Source organism: Silene latifolia, chromosome 5 (genome assembly GCF_048544455.1).
Source record: "Silene latifolia isolate original U9 population chromosome 5, ASM4854445v1, whole genome shotgun sequence".
Lineage (NCBI taxonomy): Eukaryota > Viridiplantae > Streptophyta > Magnoliopsida > Caryophyllales > Caryophyllaceae > Silene > Silene latifolia.
Window position 1 is genome coordinate 10,959,669 of NC_133530.1, and position 19,235 is coordinate 10,978,903.

The 19,235-nt window shown below is 41.5% G+C and overlaps 1 long non-coding RNA gene across 1 annotated transcript; it reads left to right on the top strand.

Annotated features, from left to right (window-relative positions):
* The first annotated feature begins 5,274 nt into the window (after window positions 1-5,274).
* On the top strand, window positions 5,275-17,093 carry LOC141655889 (uncharacterized). The gene is made up of 3 exons (XR_012548223.1): window positions 5,275-5,333; window positions 15,721-16,017; window positions 16,685-17,093. It is a non-coding gene; the product is annotated as an uncharacterized LOC141655889 (long non-coding RNA).
* Window positions 17,094-19,235: the final 2,142 nt, after the last annotated feature.

Genomic DNA, 19,235 nt, shown 5'->3' on the forward strand with positions numbered 1-19,235 from the left:
CAAAAGTAATGATAATTAAGTAATATAATATTATAATCGATATGAAAAAATTCAAAACACATTAGATTTTTCTTTAATATCTTTAGTTAAATATGTATATGTGAATTGTGAAGCATAAAACATTGACTATGGCTAACTAAATATTACTTTTAGTTAAATATTTTATATGTTGTCTTTTAAATACTTTGAAGTTAAATCTCAAAAAATAATATTTGAGAAAGTTAGTGTTGATTGTTTCATTATAGATATGTTTGACATCATTATATATAGTTGTTTAAAAAAACAAAAGAAGCAAAATTCTTACAGATATGTTTGACACAACTAGACCTGGCAAACTAATCGGGTCGTGTTGGGTTCGTGTTCGTGTCACATATAAACGGGTCACAAACCCTCCAACCCAAACCCGACCCAATTAAATATCGTGTCGTGTTCGTGTCGACCCACTTACATAAGTGGGTCATCAAGTCTCAACCCTAACCCGTTAATTTCGTGTCGGGTTCGTGTCGTGTTTTCGTGTCATGTCCATATTTGAAAAGTTTAAGTATATTTATGTGATGGAGGACCAAAAAAATTGGATTACTTTAGTAAACAAGTCATTCGTGTCAGGTTCGTATTTAAAGAGGTCAACCCAAACCCAACCCAATTAAATATCGTGTCGTGTTCGTGTCGACCCACTTACATAAATGGGTCATTAAGTCTCAACCCAAACCCGTTAATTTCGTGTCCGGTTCGTGTTGTGTTTTCGTGTCATGTCATTGTTTGTCAGCTTTAGACACAGCACGTCAGCACTTCCAAGACAAAACCAAAACATTTGAATAAGTTGAGTTTGGACCCTATATGTTTAATACATAAATATCGCACGTTATACATACAAAATTAAAAATTACATAAAATTATATTCACATCATTTTAAACAAATATTAATTGAATTGGAACATACCGTATTGTAAAATGATATAATTTGAGAACTTAATTTTAATTGTTGCATTATTCAAATAAATTTTATTTTAATTAATAGGACATTTGATCAATCACATATTTAATCGTAAATGTTGATCATGCATAATTAATTATCACTTATTAGTTTTAATTAAAATTGAATGTATTTTATTTTAAAACATTGAAGTTAAATAAACCTAAAAAAATTAAATTTGAGAAAAATTAGTTTATTTTATTTATAAGAAAAATTAACTCTCTTATATATTAATACTTGGTTCACTTTTAAGGTATTCCGGACCCTTAAGTTTTACTTCGGTTTTCAAAATCGTTTTAATCGTTATTCTTTATTTAAACTCTAGGTTTTTATAAAATAAATCCGGACTTCGATTTTAAAACCTATAAGTTTACCTGACTTTTGTATTATGTTTCACTCCCCGTTTGCTTTTCACTTTTTCTTTTCTATATTTCGCATTTTTGAAGTGTGCGTTTACCCATGAACGGTTCTAAAGGATGATTCATATCAGGAAACCTCAAATCATTTGATGTTGTTGTTATTGTTATTGTTATAATAATAAAATTTAAAAACAGGCCGCGCTAATCGCTTGATACAACCTAGTCTATTTTTATATTTGGTAAGTTGTTTTTCATATAAATATATAATGACCAATTTACCCCTTTTACTGTACAACGTTTACCAAATTCTAGGTAATTATTACTGTACTAGTATAGATCCCGCCCGAATGCGCGGTTTTTAGATAGGAATATTAAAGGAAATACGAAGTAATAATTATAAAACCTGATATTTAACTCAATTTGATATTTAATTGTAAAATTTATTACTCTATTATTAATGTTTTGTATTAATCGGGGGAAAAGGGAAAGTTCATTATAATCCAGTTGTAGATATAATAGAATGAAAGCTCAATTACAAATATGATATAATAAAACATAACTACAGATTTAATATAAAGAAAGCCCAATTATAGCCAAATTCATTTAGGCGGGAAAATTCGGAGATTTTGAAGATGTTTGATCATCTTCATGATGTTGATGAGATTGAATATGATATGTAATTAGAGAGAGGAAATGAGAGAATTGAGAGAGAGAATTGTATGAGAGATTGAATGTGAGAATTATATTGATATTGTGATTGATTCAGTACATATGATCAATGAGATGCATCTATTTATACGAAGTGATACACCGACTTACTCCTATAATTTAACTAACCATGGTTGTTAGACTATGGTCTAACTAACCTGTAACTGACTCAACTAACTTTAACAAGGACCAATGGCTTCTTGGAACAACTCTGCAAATAGCAAGTACTAGGTGTAAAACTAACTACTGAGTTTAGTTGTTTGTTTAGTTTACTAACAGAGAGCAAATTAAACTGAAAGCAAGGTACATACAGCACATTTGTCAAGAAGAAATCAGGGGAAAAATGAACTGTTCCAACAGTGTCAATAATAACAAGCTGGCCATTTGGTAAGGTCACAGAATAGGGTTTAGATATATGATGCATATCAGTGAATAGTGCTTTATTAGAGTAGAAATGATTACTAGCACCAGAATCTAAAATCCATGAATTCAAAAATGCATTAGAATTTGGAAGTGAATTAGTGAAAGAGTTGTTACCTGCAAAATTAGCACTGGAGACAGCAGATGCATCAACAATATTCAAAGAACCACCCTGCTGGTCAGAAGAAGAAGAGCCTGAAACTTGCCCATTGTTGTCTTCAGTAAAAACATTCCCAGCAAAACGCTTGTTTCTATTCTGCAGGTGGCGACAATTTTGGACTGTGTGACCTCCCTTTTTGCAGTATTTGCAGAAATTGACTGTTGGTTTGAAGTTGGTGTTTTGACCTTGAGATTGAAAATTAGGATTTTTTCCTTGAGAAGGGAAATTAGTATTCTGACGGTCTGACCCTGTGAATGGAAGTTGTTGCTTGACTGCCCAACAGACTGGTTAGGACCAAAATTCCTAATATTCTGAGAAAAATTTCGATCATTTCCTTGATAACCTTTGTTGCTATTAGGATTGCCCCAAGAATTGTTGGTGTAATTCATGTTCTTGGTGAACATAGCAGCGGAATCAGACTGAAAGATGGACTGACTATGGATCTCCCTTTGTCTTTCTTCTTGAATAAGACTGTTGTAAATGACAACAAGCTTGGGCAGAGGATTTTGCATCAAGAGAGTTCCTCTGATGACCTTGTAGGAGTCGTTCATACCCATTATAAACTGAATGATCTTCTGATGTTCTTGAAACTTGGCCTGTTTTTCTTTGGCTCCACAGTTACAGTCACAAATGCATCTGGGATTCATACCCATGCCTTCAACTTCGTCCCAAATAGCCTTCAATTTGGTGAAATACGTGACAATACTATCATTTCCCTGACCAAAATCATTGAGCTTCTTCTGGATTCCATATAGCTGAGCTCCATTGGATTGATCGTATCTTTCTTCCAACTCTTCCCAAGCAGCCTGAGGAGATGTACTATACAGGATTGAATCTGCAATTTCGCTTGAAACAGAGTGAAGAATCCAAGAAAAGACGATGTCATTACATCGCTGCCAATTCTTGGAAGTAGCGGAAGTAGCAGACGGTTTTGGAATGGTGCCATCAATGAAGCCCAACTTATTTTTCCCTGAAAGCGCAATCAACATTGACCTCTTCCAACTTCCATAACCAGACCCTTCAAAAGGTTTTGCAACAAGTTTCACACCTGAAAGATCTGTGTTATGGATATAGTGAGGATCATCAACTCCAATGGCGGATTATGTTTCTGGCATAGTGATACTGATTGATTATATTGGTAAGAAAAAAATATTTGTAGAAAGAAACGATGAAAGAAAAGATGATCAAACTAAACAAATTAAGCTAAAGAAATGATGAGCGGAACTAATCACGAGACAGAATCAAGAAGCTGATCCTGCTCTGATACCATGAAAATGTTTGATCATCTTCATGATGTTGATGAGATTGAATATGATATGTAATTAGAGAGAGGAAACGAGAGAATTGAGAGAGAGAATTGTATGAGAGATTGAATGTGAGAATTATATTGATATTGTGATTGATTCAGTACATATGATCAATGAGATGCATCTATTTATACTAAGTGATACACCGACTTACTCCTATGATTTAACTAACCATGGTTGTTAGACTATGGTCTAACTAACCTGTAACTAACTCAACTAACTTTCTACTCCAACAGATTTCTTATTCTTTTAGTATAAGAGGGATTATAGTTTCTCTATTTCATTTACATCGCCGTACTTTTTGTTAGCCATTGGCAAAATTAATCCGCCTCTGCAGTGAATTTGGTAATATTTCGTATAGTAGGGCCGAAAAACTCCTTAATGTTTTGCTGTTTTAACAATCATAATTAATGAAGAAGATGGAATAGTTTTGCTGCATATTTTAAGAATGCACTAAAGAATAGTAAAGATTTTCTGCTATATTAATGGAGTCATTCTTCCTTTTCACTTGCATACAAGGTTGGTTAATTTTCAAGAGAAAAAATTATAAAGCAATGGGAAATGAGGAATACATGAAGCTTATGTTGGAAGAGACGAGGTTTTACAACTCGCTCTTGGTACCACATCAACTTCGCGATTTCCTTCCACACTTTCTCGAAACATGGCTTCGCAATTGCGCTTTTTCAATACTCATATATTATTAGAGATATTATATTAGAGATATTATTATTAGGAAAATATATTAGTAAGTATTAGAGAATATTATATTATAGGTAGAATATTATTAGGAATATTCTTGGATTATTCCTTAAGTTACTCTACTATATAATGTAATCGGTTTATCAATAATAATCACGTCATTCAATTATCTCCCTTCTCATAATCTAACATGGTATCAGAGCAATTTATTTATTCCTAATATAATAATCTAGGCTTAGGGTGATGTCGGGCTAGGGTCGTTGCAGGGTTAGGACTAGGGTTTGGGTTTGGATGCGGGAATATGTGTGGCATTCTCCTCTTATGGCAAGATCTCCGACACGACGAGGCACCACATCCGGTTAGAGCGTCGACGAAGGTTAACTTGGCTCATCTACAACGGCATCAACCTTTTGGTCCAGCCAAAACGTCCGTCAACTACCGTTTTGACTGAGGGGGTGTATTAGAGATATTATATTAGAGATATTATTATTAGGAAAATATATTAGTAAGTATTAGAGAATATTATATTATAGGTAGAATATTATTAGGAATATTCTTGGATTATTCCTTAAGTTACTCTACTATATAATGTAATCGGTTTATCAATAATAATCACGTCATTCAATTATCTCCCTTCTCATAATCTAACATATATTTCCTCGGCACCCTTCTCTGCCTCAACTCTTGGAAACGCTATTCTTCTAAAGGTCTGTTTCTCTAATACGGTCTTATAGAATAATTTTTGTTAAAACTCGACTTGAAATTGGTCAAAACAACTGTGAGTCGATATGCCAATCTTCGTATGCTACTTTCATGAATAGACTTTACGATAATAGCAAAGAAAATTCACTAATAAAAAGGCTGAATCGATCTCAAACCAAGTGGGAGATTTACATTTTTCATTTTGAGCGAGTCGTAATTTCGAAGTTGAAGGTGTGCAACTCGATCTGAATTAAATCAAGTTCATCCAAATTCGAGCTCATATCATCAACTCAATCATATAGGCCTATATTAAGGCATAGTGTTTAGATGAACTCTATTTAATTCACTGTTAATGTTTCTACCCGTTAGTATCATGATCATTATTCCTTTATGAAAAATGAAATAATAAATACTACGTATACTTCGGTTCATCGGTTGTGTAACTTCTTAGTTTTATAATAAAGTTTCGAATTTTGTTTTAAAGATTATGAGTTTAACGATAAAGTTTTTGAACTCGTTAACTTAAATATTAAGCTAATAAAAATACAATACTACTAAAAAACAACGATACATATATAAGTTCAGTTAATTTTAAGTTTAGTTTTGACGTCAAAAAATTAAAATATAACTTATAAATTTTAAAAACTCAAAAAAAAAAAAAATACATGCAAACTTAATTCCTAGAAGGGATCTAATGTAATATATCAAATGCGTGTTCTTAAACCTGATTAGAAATCTTTCAACTTATTAATACTCGTTTTAGAATTTCTTTTTTATTTATGTTTTTAGCCTCCCTAGCTTCGAGTTCTAGTTTTAGCACGGTATATTGTCTCATATTGGTTCTTTTTTCTATTCGGTGAATTGTAGAACATTCCATAATTATTAGTTTCGATCTGCCTCCGGTGGAAATAGTCAAAATTATTATCGTGGCAATAGTAACCTTAAAAAGACCGTTCCACACTATAAAACTGTGTAATTAAATAGGGTTCATCTAAACACTATGTATTGTTATTGATGGGGCATATTCTGCACCGCTGACCAAGTCAACATATTGAGCAAGGTCAAGGGTATCCACAATTTAACCTAATAACCACTATTCATCGGGTAATATCTTCCTTATCTCTCTACAATATACTCTTAGCCAAGTAACAACAACTTACCTCTCTAAGTTAACTGACTTGAGCGTCGGAGTGAGTACGCTCGGCCAAAGCCGAGCCCTCAGTTTGTTCATCGTTTCAGGAGACCGCAAGGAGGATTCAAGCAAAGACATCATTCTACGAGCCACGAGTGGTAACAAATATCTGCTCTGTAATTACACCCGGAACAATTGGCGCCGTCTGTGGGAAAAGACACTAGAAGCTAGTCACATTCATTCCCAAAAAAAACAAAAAAAAATAAACACAAAAACCCACCCCAAAAGCTAAGAAGATGTCGAAACAACAAGAGGTAGTCGTGACCGACGAAACCGCACTCTACCAAGATGATACCTTCCACCATTCTGGAGTTGTGCAGCCCTCCACCGGCGGAGTAATCCAACCGGAATTCGGGATGCCAATAATACCAGACACGCCGCTGCCCGCCAACCAGGTCACCATCATGGGACATGTGGTCGACACAGCAAAACTGAAGATGCTCCTGGACCTAATTGGGAGTACGCCCGCTCACACTGTCACGCCGACAAGAGCGGCGGAAACCGTCCAGGAGACCAGGGCCCGGAACGTGACTCCGAGAAATTTGAACGGAGCACTAGGAGAAGCCGACCCTGCCAAGACGCCGGAGGAGCCCAGAGTGCTAGTGGTGGACCTGAGCCCTCCCCGTACTCACGGGAGGACAGCGTCGCCGCAACACCGACGAGACCTGCCTCAGAGAAGCCAGAGAAGTCCGACTCAGCAGAGTCGAATAAGAAGCCCGAGTCGGAGAAGGAGTCCTTCCCGCTACGAGGAGAGGAGCCGGACTAGGAACGCGAGGAGCCGATCGCCGCGTGTCATTCGACACGTGGTCAGACAGCCCCTCAGTGCTTATGTCCTTGACACCGCCGTGCCAACTAAGCTGAAGTTGCCGGCGTTCACATACAAAGGAGATAGTGATCCAACCGACCACGCCGAGGCTTTCGAGTCTTACATGTCGGTATGGGAGCAGCCCGATGAGGTCTGGTACCGAGTCTTCCCAACAACTCTGCATGGGATGACTCAAAATTGGTACAAGGGGCTTCCCGATGGTTCGGTATACTGTTTCGCCGACCTAAAGGACGCCTTCGTAGCCCAGTACTCTTGCAACAAGAGGAGGGCCGTGGAGACGTCGGACCTCCTAACTATCAAACAGGAGGAGGGCGAGTCTCTACGAAGCTATGTGAAGAGGTTCGACGGCAAGGTTCAGCAGATTCGGGAGATCAACCCCGAATCGCGGCAGATCGATGAAAGGCCTCCCAAGGGGAGACTTAAAAGACGAGCTCATCAAGTACGGGGGTTTGGGCCTAGATGCCGCTAGGAAGATGGCCGACCAGGCCATCAAGGTGGAAGACTATCACAAGACGGGTAGGCCCCGGCCGAGGCCGAGCCCTCGAAAAAAGAAGAGCGCCGGGATGACAACCCGGATGAAAGACGCCGTGACAATAACGGGTCACGGTCCGATGAGAGACGCCGTGACAATAATAGGTCACGGTCTGACAGATCTGCCAGGAAACAGGACTCGACGGGCGCCGGGGGGAGTTCGGGAACGTTCTACCAAAGGCATTACCATGATAAAACCCCTTTGGTCGTATCGGCCGCCGAGGTCTTTGCCCTGAGCAAAAAGGAGGGCCAGACATGGGAAAGGCCCCCCAAGCCGAAGGGGGACGGTGACACGGGCCGATCTTGTGAGTACCACGGCCACACCGTTCACCTCATCGACAAGCGAAGCATCGAAGAATGCCATTGAAGAGCGATCGGAAGGGTAGCCTCGGCAAGTATGTTGCCAAAGGCCAAAAAACTGACGCCAGCGGTTCAGATAAGAAATCCGTTTTTCAACGGATAGGAGTGATCCATGTAGTCATCGGGGGCAGCGAGAACGGTGGGTCAGCTCATGGGCACAAACGGCACCTGAACGTGCTGTATCAGGCCATCAACTTTGTGCCCAACACAGCGATCCCCGCTTCCAACATTCCCGATATGACTATTGGAAGGAAGGACTACGAGGGAGTCATCGCCCCTCACAGCGACCCACTTGTAGTCAACTTGGACATATCCAACCACCTGGTGAAGAGGTGTCTGATTGACACAGGCGCCTACACGAACATCATGTTCGGGAGTGCTTCCACTGACCTCGGCACGAAAATCAAGGACTTAAGCCCCCGCACCAACCCACCGCATGCCTTCTCCGGGGCTGGCCTGGTACCCCTGGGTTCAATCAGACTGCCGGTGATGCTCGGCGAGGGGAATGCGGCTAAGAATGTCCTAGCTGAGTTCGTGGTCATTGACGGCTCGTCCGCCTACAACGTTCTCATAGGCCGGGTTACTCTGAGCGAGGCCGACGCAGTGATGTCCATCCGGGCCCTGACACTAATGTATGTCTCGGACCGGGGGGAAGCGCATAAGCTCGTCTCCAAGGACGAGAAGGACGAGGTGGTCAACATCCAGATATCTGTCAGAGGATGCAACATGCAATCCCTCAAAGTGGGCGACCTCATGGATGCGACCGACGGCTGACAGGGAAGGAGCGCCTCTAATGAGGCATTAGGAAACTGGTAGACCTTGTATAGCGGCGGAGGTGTCCAAAACAGCTGTGGGCACCCCGACGCATGTTTATATCTAATGTAAAATCGACCAAGTCTTTCATCAAAATGTTCATTTTCAGGCTAGTCACTAGCAGGAAGAAGATGCCGGCTCACACTGTCATACCGACAAGAGCGACAGTCTCTATCAAGAAACCGACGCCGGCTCACACTGTCATACCGACAAGAGCGGCAGTCGTTATGAAGAAGCAGACGCCGGCTCACACTGTCATCCCGACAAGAGCGGCGGTCTCCATCAAGAAATATAGCGCCGTCGCAGTCACCCCAAGTAGTAGACGTAACGGCAGTCACCCCCAGAGGTGTGACGCCGTCGCAGTCACTCCAAGTGGTAGACGCCACGTAACACGCTATCAAGAAACCGACGCTGGCTCACACTGTCATCCCGACAAGAGCGGCGGTCTCCATCAAGAAATATAGCGCCGTCGCAGTCACCCCAAAAAGTAGACGTAACGGCAGTCACCCCCAGAGGTGTGACGCCGTCGCAGTCACTCCAAGTGGTAGACGCCACGTAACACGCTATCAAGAAACCGACGCCGGCTCACACTGTCATCCCGACAAGAGCGGCGGTCTCCATCAAGAAATATAGCGCCGTCGCAGTCACCCCAAGAAGTAGACGTAACGGCAGTCACCCCAAGAGGTGTGACGCCGTCGCAGTCACTCTAAGTGGTAGACGCCACGTAACACGCTATCAAGAAACCGACGCCGGCTCACACTGTCATCCCGACAAGAGCGGCGGTCTCCATCAAGAAATATAGCGCCGTCGCAGTCACCCCAAGTAGTAGACGTAACGGCAGTCACCCCCAGAGGTGTGACGCCGTCGCAGTCACTCCAAGTGGTAGACGTCACGTAACACGCTATCAAGAAACTGACGCCGGCTCACACTGTCATCCCGACAAGAGCGGCGGTCTCCATCAAGAAATATAGCGTCGTCGCAGTCACCCCAAGTAGTAGACGCTTCGGCAGTCACTCCAAGTGGTAGACGCCACGTAACACGCTATCAAGAAACAGACGCCGGCTCACACTATCATACCGACAAGAGCGGCAGTCTCTATCAAGAAACCGACGCCGGCTCACACTGTCATACCGACAAGAGCGGCAGTCGTTATGAAGAGGCAGACGCCGGCTCACACTGTCATACCGACAAGAGCGGCAATCACCCTCAGGAAGCAGACACCGCGACAGTCACGGCCAGCGAAGTTTATTCCCGCAAAAGCAATAAATTTGCCTTAGAAACGTTGAACACAGTTGAGATACGCACTCTAAACTGCCTCGGCCAAGCCAGAGGCGGAAACAAAAAGAGACGCTCAATTAATAACGTAAGAAGACAACTCAGACGAAGACGAGAAAAGACCTCGGCCAAGCCAGAGGCAAAGTGAAAACGCTAAAAACAGTTGAGACGCTCAACTATTATCGCAAGAGTATGAAATAAAGCAAAGGCCTCGGCCAAGCCGAAGGCAAAAGAAATGAACTCTTATTAAAAATAATAACAGGTTACAAGTGAGGAGAATGCAGACGACGGCCGTCCCCGTAGGGATAAGCCAAAACACAACCTACCAAAGTTGTACAAAATACAAGGAAAGAAAAGCAAAAAGTTACAAATATGTCATTTGAAGCGCCAAAAGATGGCAGGGAGGAAGGGCTTAATAATTGGCTCCCGAACAGCTGAAACTATCCGAGACGCCGGGTGAGCCTGGTGACGACCGCCCGTCTCCCTATGCCTGTTGCTGCTTACCATCAGCAGCGGTAGCAGCATCTTCTTCGGTGGGCAACCCAACAGCTTTCTTAGCAGCCTCAGCTTCAGCAGCCTCAGCTGCCCTCATTTTCTCGGCTTCCTCCTTGGCCGCCTTAGCCTTCTCAGCAAGAGCTGCTTTCTCCGCGGCCGCCTCCTTCTCTATCCTCACCCTCACCGCCTCCTTGGCCTTCTCCGCCACGGCCTTCTCCTTAGCTTCGAGCTTGTCGTCAAGCAGCTCGTCAAATTTGCCCCACGGAAAGGAACCATCAAGAGGGAAGAGCTCCCCAATCACTTCCCTGGCAGCTTCTTCGGCCAGATCCCGGAATTCGGCGCACATGTTAGGGAGCATGACGGTTTGGAGCATCTCAATGTCCTCCTCCTTTTGCCTGATGATGGCCTCTTTGCTCCGAATCACCTCCCCCTGGGCCTTAAAAAGGTCCCTGGATTCATTCCTCTGCTGGAGATAGAGGTCGGCGTGCCTCTGAACAAGGTTACACTTCTCCAGCAGCTTCGCAGTTTCGGCCGCCGCAGCCTCGGCCTTGGCTCTCTCAGCAAGGACCTTCTTTTCAGCGTCCTCCCTGAGTTTTCTCTCAGCCAAGAGCGCCTTCTCGGCATCTCCCCTAAGCTTCTGCTCATTGAGGAAATCCGGCCGCCGACACGGCCCACCCGCTTGATGGCATTACGCTCAAAAAAGATTGAGCCACGGCTTTCTCCCGCTCTATGATACGAGCACCGGTCAGCTCGTTCCACCTCGCCAGCTCCTTGATCAGCTTCGTGCCTTCCACTATAAGCTGGGAGACGGAAGCCTTCTGGGATGAAGAGACAGTGGTGACATTTTGATCACCAGCCTGCAGCTGGGAGAGGGAAGCCTTCTGGGATGAAGAGTCAACGGCGACGTCAAGATCACCAGCCTGCACGGGGTTCTCCCCCACTTGCTGCCCAATAAGAGCGACGACCGACAGCGGCTGATCTACAAAAATTGAATGAAAGCATCAGTGTCAACACGCATTGACATACCAGAGAGCCTGTCATCAGGAGCACCTAATGAATCGGCTAAATTTGAGCCACAAGATAGATCCATACCATGCTTGGCCTTCTTGGCCGGAGGACACATTCCCTTGCCAGCGGTAGAAGCTGTCTCCTTCCTCTTACGGACAAGGGGAGATTCTTCCGCATCAGAGTCCCTCCCATCAGTAATATCAACGATCTCCACCGTCTCCTTCTTAGGGGGGAGGATGGGAGGTGGAACCGGTGTCGACGCTGTCGCCCCCAAAGACTTTGTTTTCCGCGTCCGGCGCGCCATGCTGCTAACAACTTTCGCCTGAGCCTCCTCCATGTTCAAGCCCTTCAGCTGTTGTTCCATGAGATCATTCGGCGACGTCCTGCGGTCATGGGGTAAAGCCTTGGGATGCAAGTTAGCAACAGTTTTATCTTTGTGCAGCCCCATTCTCCGGAGGATATCCTCAGACAGGTCCGGTCCAAAGTGGTCTGCGAAAGAAACAAAGCAAGAGTTAAGAAGAAGAAATAAATCGAAGTTCGAGAAACAGGAACATTGAGAACGGTGATGGGCCTCACACCGACCCCACTCACCCTGTGCTAGGGCCGGTATGAGGCCGACATGACAAAGCGGCTCATCCTGAAGAATGATCTGCGTTGGGGGGATCCATCTTTTCGGCACCCCACTCTTGTCCACCTCAAAAAGCCTCATCGCCAGCTTCTCATCCTCCTTAAGAGGGACCTTGCTGGCATCCATTTTAAGCTTCTTCCGGGTGACCCATCTGTCATGCTCCGCCTTAGTCTCACACCGCAAATTAACTTGGTGCTGGAAGGAGCGGGGCAGCGGATAGTCATCCGGCACCTTAACATACACCCACCGATCTTGCCAGTCCTTGCAAGAAGAAAGTTTGTCAACAGAGACATAACCCTGCTCCATTTGCACACTGTACCATCCGACGCGACCAGAGATTGATGGCCGGAGATGATGAAGCCGGCGGAATAAATTCACCGTTGGGGCCTCTCCCTTGAAGAGACAAAGCCAGACAAAGCCGACTATGGTCCTCATAGCCAACGGGTGCAGTTGGGCAACGGCAACGTTCATGGCTCTAATGATGGCCATAACGTACCCATTCAGCGGAAACCGGAGCCCGTACTCCAAATGCCGCATGTATACGCCGGTGTAGCCCGGTGGAGGGCAACAGACGGCCTGACCCTCCTCAGGGATAACAATTTTGTATCCCCTACCAAAGAAAAAATGGCCCTCGAAAAGTTTTTCGCCGGAACAACTGGCGAGCTTATGGGTCCAATCACGGTCAAGACGGACCTTACAGGCGTCGCCGTGATCCATAACGTACTGCCTCCCCTCATTAGGACGAGACTTTTCCGCATCATCACCGAAATCATCACCGAAATCACCGACATCATCATCATCCTCCCATTCCTCCAGAATCTGAGGATCAACTTCAAAAGAAGGAGACCTAGGGCCCCCCGACGCAGGTTTACTAGGTCCAGCGTCAGCAGAAGACATGTTCGCAACAATTACTAACAAAATAAAAGAAAATTTGCTTGTTTACCTTGAAGAAAAACACTCGCCGGATCAAAGACTCTGAAGATTAGAAGAAAAGGAAGCCCTTGAAAGTTTAGAAAGATGAAGGTTTTGGAGAAAATTTGAGAAAATAAAATTGGTGGCCAAAATCACGGAATAACTGCCCTATTTATAGGAGAAAGCCCATGAAGAAGGACCAATCAGGGCACAGCCCATGAAGCGTCAGCCAATCAGCGAACAGACACGTGTCAGACATGCAACCACGGAATGTCAATCGTTGCAACAGTTGAACGTCAATCAATGCAACAGTGACCAAGCGTCTTCAACACGCCCATTCACATCTCTTCGCCTATTCGTCTTTCTCTCACCGATTTCTAGGTATCCGCTCTCCACGCCACATGATCAACCAAGCTGGGGAAGCAGCAGGCCGGGGGCAATCAAAAACAACCGGCACTCTCAACCCTGGTCTCGGCCAGCGTCACTTTCTTTTCCACATCGGATGCCCTTTACACATCCATGTGGAGGGGGGATATGGTACGGCCTAACAAGAACCAGGCCGAGATAGAAGAAGCCGATACAGTAGAAGAAGTCGATGCAGAAAAATTTTCAGAAATCACTTGCGCAGAATATACGCTCGACATACATCGGAGCCCATACCACGGCATAGACTACGCTGGGGGCAAATTGATGGGGCATATTCTGCACCGCTGACCAAGTCAACATATTGAGCAAGGTCAAGGGTATCCACAATTTAACCTAATAACCACTATTCATCTGGTAATATCTTCCTTATCTCTCTACAATATACTCTTAGCCAAGTAACAACAACTTACCTCTCTAAGTTAACTGACTTGAGCGTCGGAGTGAGTACGCTCGGCCAAAGCCGAGCCCTCAGTTTGTTCATCGTTTCAGGAGACCGCAAGGAGGATTCAAGCAAAGACATCATTCTACGAGCCACGAGTGGTAACAAATATCTGCTCTGGAATTACGCCCGGAACAGTTATTAAATAGGTTCCTGGGTTATTATTGTTTGTGATTTTTTATAACTACTACCTTTATACTACACTGTTCTAAGAACTATTACTAAAATAAGTTTCGTTTAAAAATTAATATCAGTTTGATTTTTTTTAAAAACACTACCAAATGTCATCCAAACTCAATAAAACATAATCTCAGCTATTTATTTTTGAATTTCCATGTTAAGTAGTAAATTTTATCCCTTTAACAAGTTACTTTGATGAAGTTTAAGCTACTTTTTTTTTTTTATCATAGATAGGTAAATTAGATGAAACTAGGTTAAAGTGATTTTGCCCTAAAATGATTGGCGAATGGTAGTTTTGGTAGTTTCAAGGGGATAAAATATACAACTTAAGATGGAAATTCAAAAATAAATGGTTGAGATTGTATTTTATTGAAGTTTGGATGAGATTTGGTGGTAGTTTTTAAACGAAAATTATTTTGGTAGTAGTTCTTAAAATAGTGTAGTACAAAAGTAGTAGTTATAAAAAAAACTCATTATTGTTATTTCATTTTCCATTATGTATTGTTATTAGAATAGGCAAATTCCGACCCGACTCGAAAACCCGACCCAGCTTGACCCATTTTTCCAAGGTTAAGACCGAAATTTTTTAACCTGGCGACCCGTTTGACCCAAACCGAAATAACCCGTTATTTTAGGATTGAAACCCGGCCCGAGTGGGACGACCCGTTGAATCAAAGGTAAAACAAGAATTTTATTAAAATATTAATATTTGTAAATTACAAGTACAATTAAAAATCAGTTTCATATAACTTTTCTAACATTTAATAATAAAATAATTACTAAAAACCTTTTTTTATAATTATATCAATATAATTAATGTAAATATTGTATATGATTAAACTATTAATATTAAGTATAAACATGTACTTTTTTAAAAAAATAATAATTTTTTTGATTAAAAAATTCGTAAATAAAAGAGGTCATAAACTATTTTTTGACCCGTATCTTGACGACTTGACCTTAACCCGCCCGTCACCCGTATTTGACCCGACCCGCCCTACCTATTTGAGGGGTCTAATTGTTATGTTACAACATTGCTACTAGTGCTATTCGGGTTACTTTTGACTAAGCCAATTCCTCAATGGTAGAACAAGGAAAGATTAGTAAGGATTGTCGAACTCCCGAGTCACGAAAATCATGAAATAAAAATTTTGATTTGTATCAAGGTAAATTACTTTGTGAGTTTGTGTATTGCATTCGATTTTTGGTATAAACTCTGTTCGTTCCTACTTCTGCCATTGATATTATTACTCATCCTGAACAACGCGGCAACGCCACTTGACGGAGTTATATATGCTGATGAACAGGTTCGATGAGCATAATAAAGTCACAAATGAGATTATCTTCAAAGTCGATGGCGTTAGGCCTGTTTCTACCTTCAGGAATGGAGTATATGGTTATCAAAGGTTGGACCAAATGTTATCCACGAATAAGCGACGTTGGTTTTTTAGCCTATGTGTGTCACCTCATAATGTACCTTGCATTTCTGGAGTTCGCAACATATTGGGCACACAGAATCCATCATGATATCCGGATTATTTACAAGTACGTTCATCGTGTCCATCATCTCTATCGCAAAGAAGATACTCTTACTCCTTTTGCAGGTTAGCCTCTACGTTCCTTGTGGACCATATTGTTATTTCAAACTTGTGTTAACCATACATATAGACCAGAAAGAAAACGTGAAGGAAAATGTAAAGAATCTGCAATATCATCTCATTATGTAACTGTTTCAACCAAAAGTATTAATTTACACTTTTGGTTGATAAGATAGTATTTTTTCACGTGTTATAAAGAAGCTGGTACAGTCGCAATGTGGTATAGCTAAAATAAAATCCTAGTATATGAGACCTTGAATGTTAAAATTAATAATCATCGATAAAATTAGTAGTCCCTTTATTTTCCTATTTTCACCCCATTTGCTTTATTGCAGATTTGCAGTCTCCAAGACGCCACTTTGACCGTATTTTTCGATGTCTATATGTTATTTTTTTTTTCTTGAAATGTTTTTCGTAAAAGATGTGTTTGATATTAATTGTAAATGTTTTAGTTTTATAAATAAGTAGTTTTTATTCTCCAACTTATTGACGGTCAAAGTTCCAAAACTTTGACCTTTAAAAAACAAATGGGGTGAAAATAGGAAAGAAGTTGTTTTTCTTGGTGTCAAGCAAAGCCATAAGAGTAGTACAATATCGGGGCTGAAGGGATTCGAACCTGAGATATATTGTCTTCATTATACCTCACCACTAAGGTAATACATCTTCGATGCAGGTTTTGCAACGCACCCGTTGGAAACACTAATAATGGGGCTACCCCACGTCATTGCAATACTAATAGTACCAACACATTTTACAACACAACTTGTACTGCTACTACTACAGAGTATATGGGCTCTTATTATTCATGATAGAAGCTCCTTCTTAGATTATTGGCCTCTCATGAATGCTCGATATCATACCATTCATCATACTTCTGCCTATTATAATTTCGGAACTTTTACTATTTGGATGGACCAGCTGTTTGGTACTCTTCGTCTGCCTAATTCGCAGTTCGATTGTAACAAAGACGAGTAGGTAATTTTCGAGACTTCATCGCACTGGTCGACTCGGGTTTAGTGCCTGTATTCATGGAGCTTTGTAGGTTGTATTGTTATCGTTGGAACAACCTCCTTTATCAATAATACAATTCACTTATGAACAATTCTCTACTTATGAAATTCGTCATGGTATCAGTGATAAGATTATAGAGGAGGGATGAATTCATAAATGATAACTGTATTATTGATTGTTGTGATTTGATGAGAATACATAGACGATATATATAATAGATGGCGATACTCTAAACCCTAGACGGTAGCCGGCCCTAATGGGCCTAATATCCTAATACCCTCCCGCAATCGTAAAGGCAGTACATAGTACGAACTTTACGATTGGAGAAATACAAGAAAAAACATTCTATGTCAACTTCTCCATCTTCATTCTCCGTCTTCATTTCCGCAAGGTTGGCAAGATAAACGAGTATAAACTCGTCAGAAAATTTATTCGAACAAGAACGTTAAGCTTTTCGAACTTGTCGAATATTAGATAATTTGTTAGGAACACGAATCGGACATAAACAAATTTCGGTAAAACGGAAAATTATCCGTCAATTTCAATATTTGGAGAACGCTAAGTATTTCGAACGCCAAATAGATTTGAACCACCATCATGGTGATTATGATTGCGTAACTCGCCAGTCAATTTTTGTACCACCTTGTGTACCACCCCTAATTTCCATAATATAATTCTTTAATTTTATTTTCCCATATTTTATATTTTATTTTTCGGGAAAATATCCGTTTGTCGTCTTTTGGGCTCGAAAAACGGTGAAGATCCGTTTCCTCCTTGGGTCTCACGTGATTCTTAGGGTTGATGGGTGAGTTTTGGGCCTAAACCTAGAATAAACTCATGAGCTTCTCTATATATATGAAGGGAAACCAAACCCTTGCTCTTCTTTTCTTATAATTCTCACAAAACCCTAAACCTAATTCTCTCCTCCTCTCTTCCTCCTTGTGCCGCGCGCCACCCTGCCTAGGGTTTCGTGCCATCTTCTTTTCTTCTTCGTTCTTCATCGTTCTTTCGTGCTTGGATCGATCCTACTTCTTGGATTTATGTTTTATGTTTTCGCATAGTTTTTATAGTTTTTATATATATAGTTAGTATATTTGTTAGATTTGTTATCTTTGGCACGTGGATGATTTAATGAAGGCGTGGAAGTTGCTCCTGGAGAGGACGTTTACATCGTTGAAGACGATCTTTAGGGTTATTTGCTTAATAAGGTAACTAGGTGTTTTCTTTTAATTGTGTTTATGCCAATTGATGTAATTAATATGATTTAATGATTGTTTTGCATGATTGGTACATGTTTGATTATTTGTCATCGCGATTAAATATGTTTCGCATCTTTGTATATGTTCTTGTGCGTTAATTATGTATCATATGTTGCTTATGCATTAAATTATGGGTGTCATGAGCGCAATTAGGGTTTACGAATAAACCCTAGTGGCGGCATGATAGGCGGCCAAGGGTTCTTTCCAAAGTTATTGATACCCGTCGCTGTGAGTACCAAAGATAAATTTATATTTCCTATTAGAACTAACCTAGGCTAGTGGTAACAGGGTCGAACCACAAGGAGGCAGATGTAAATTTTAGCTGTCTAATAAAAGTCTAAGGTAACTATTGTGGGGGTTGATTTGAATTGGTCTATAGCTAAGAGTAATAAAAGACAATAAACTAAATAGATAATTTAACAGATAAAGAAGGGTACTAGGATGATCGGTTCATTATAGCTTCGGCGGCAGCAAACTAAGTCGATCTGAATCAAACACATGTGAGGCGGGAAATAAGAGGTCCTCTCGGTCCACTCCTAACAAATAGCATCTTTCGATCTTGCTATAGGTCCCTAATATCACTAATACCGACTTTCGTCCTGAAAAGCGACTAACGGTCTAAACTATACCTATCTTTCGATCTTAGCACAGTTTAGTCGATTTAATTAATGGTCAAATAACTTTCCCTATCTTTCGATCTAATGGGTCAGTCACAAATTGAGTATCTAACTGGTCGCATGCATTCGATTCGTTAAATACAACATTAAAACAATTAAAACGAAGGAAAATCCTCACGAGGTCAGTCGATCGACCAACATTGTCAGTCGATCGACCAACACGCGGGTTCAGGCCATGTATAATCTAATGCCGCCTATGCCATAAATCGCCTACATCCTAGCACTATAGAATTAGCTACTCATGCTAAGGGTAAAAACAATAACTCTAATAATAAGA